This window comes from Ascaphus truei, chromosome 13, assembly GCF_040206685.1.
Source record: "Ascaphus truei isolate aAscTru1 chromosome 13, aAscTru1.hap1, whole genome shotgun sequence".
Classification (NCBI taxonomy): domain Eukaryota; kingdom Metazoa; phylum Chordata; class Amphibia; order Anura; family Ascaphidae; genus Ascaphus; species Ascaphus truei.
The window spans coordinates 11,821,802-11,824,301 of record NC_134495.1 but is presented as its reverse complement, the minus strand read 5'-3'; the positions used below and the strand labels follow the sequence as shown (position 1 = coordinate 11,824,301).

The 2,500-nt window shown below is 47.4% G+C and overlaps 1 protein-coding gene across 2 annotated transcripts in view; it reads left to right on the top strand.

Annotated features, from left to right (window-relative positions):
- The window catches only part of SLC25A1 (solute carrier family 25 member 1), a 28,350-nt gene that overhangs the window by 9,831 nt on the left and 16,019 nt on the right, over positions 1-2,500 (top strand). The window lies entirely within an intron of this gene.

The following is a 2,500-nucleotide window of genomic DNA, read 5'->3' as shown; positions in this document are numbered from 1 at the left end:
CTTGCTTCCATAGATAACTCTATCCTGTCTGCTGGCCATATCCCTAAGGGCTGGAAAACTGCCAGAGTTGTCCCAATCTTCAAAAGTGGGGACAAAAACACAGTCTCAAACTACAGCCCAATCTCTCTTCTCCCAATACTATCCAAAGTCATGGGAAAATGTGTCCACTCCCAATTAAGCGATTACTATACCAAGGCAAATTTCCCTAGCCAATTCCAATCTGGCTTTCGCCCCAAACACTCCACCGTAACTACCCTGCTAAAAGTTTGCAATGAAATCCAGTGTGGAATGGAACGGGGACAACTCACTGGTGCAGTATTCCTAGATTTTGCAAAGGCTTTTGATACTGTTGATCATGCTATCCTGCTTAACAAACTCCAGAGCTCTGGAATAGGGAAGCTTGCTTTAAACTGGTTTCAGTCCTACCTATCAGGAAGATCCCAACATGTGTCTATCTCAGGCTCTAAGTCCAACCCCCTGGATATCATCTGTGGTGTCCCGCAAGGCTCTGTTCTGGGGCCCCTACTCTTCTCAGTGTTCATTAATGATCTTCCCACAGCTTGTAAGGAAGCCTCAATGCACATGTATGCAGATGACACAATCCTATATGCACACAGCCATAGCCTCTCTGACCTTCAACACATACTTCAGTCTGACTTTTTGAGACTCGAAAACTGGATTTCCCAAAACAAACTGTTTTTAAACACTGACAAGACTGTAACAATGGTATTTGGGACCAAGATCAACATTTTAAAGCTCCCAGTGACTGAGCTCCAGATCAGAACCAACGCTAACACCACCCTAGCCCCTGTTACTAGTTTTAAATACTTGGGTATATGGTTTGACTCCCACTTAACATTCGGGATGCACATTGATACCCTGACAACCAAGATCTATGACAAACTAGGTGTACTTTACAGGAACAAACCCTCCCTAAGTCTCCTGGTCAGAAAGCGTATCGCACAGCAGATGCTAATGCCAATTATCGACTATGGGGACATAGTATACAGCTCGGCACCCCAAACCCACCTTAGCAAACTTGACACCCTCTACAATTCAATATGCCGTTTTGTTCTCCAATGCAACTACAACACACATCACTGCGAAATGCTCAAAGAACTAGATTGGTCATCACTCGAGTCTAGGCGCAAAGTTCACCTTTCCTGTCTCACCCTCAAATACTTTCTGGGCCAGATACCCATCTATCCGAACAAGCTCCTCACCCCTACCACATGCAGCACTTATCACCTGAGATCAGACTCCAAAAGACTGTTCATGGTCCCAAGGTTCAACAAAGTATCCGGCCGCTCCTCCTTCTCTTACCGTGCACCCCAAAACTGGAACAGTCTACTGGAGGGGGGCTGTGCTATCTGACCAATCTGAAAGGAGATTCTCAGGGAAATGCTGACTCATGCAGTGAGATGAACACACACACACACACACACCATCCTACTTACATCCACATCCCCACCGCCTACTTACACACACATACACACACATACACACACATACACACACATACACACCCATACACACCATCCTACTTACATCCACATCCCCACCGCCTACTTACACACACATACACACCCATACACACCATCCTACTTACATCCACATCCCCACCGCCTACTTACACACACACACACACCATCCTACTTACATCCACATCCCCACCGCCTACTTACACACACATACACACCCATACACACCATCCTACTTACATCCACATCCCCACCGCCTACTTACACACACACACACACCATCCTACTTACACACACATCCCCACCGCCTACTTACACACACACACACACACACACACACACACACACACACACACACACACACACACACCATCCTACTTACACACACATCTCCACCGCCTACATACACACACACACACACACACACACACACACACACACCATCCTACTTACACACACATCTCCACTGACTACTTACACACACACACACACACACACACACACACACACACACACACACACACACACACACACACCATCCTACTTACACACACATCCCCACCGCCTACACACACACACACACACACACACCATCCTACTTACATCCACATCCCCACCGCCTACTTACACACACACACCATCCTACTTACATCCACATCCCCACCGCCTACTTACACACACACACACACACACACACCATCCTACTTACATCCACATCCCCACCGCCTACTTACACACACACACACACACACACAATCCTACTTACACACACATCTCCACCGCCTACTTACACACACACACACACACCATCCTACTTACACACACATCCCCACCGCCTACACACACACACACAAACACACACATACACACCATCCTACTTACATCCACATCCCCACCGCCTACATACACACACACACACACCATCCTACTTACACACATCCCCACCGCCTACTTACACACACACACACACACACACCATCCTACTTACATCCACATCCCCACCGCCTACTTTCACACAC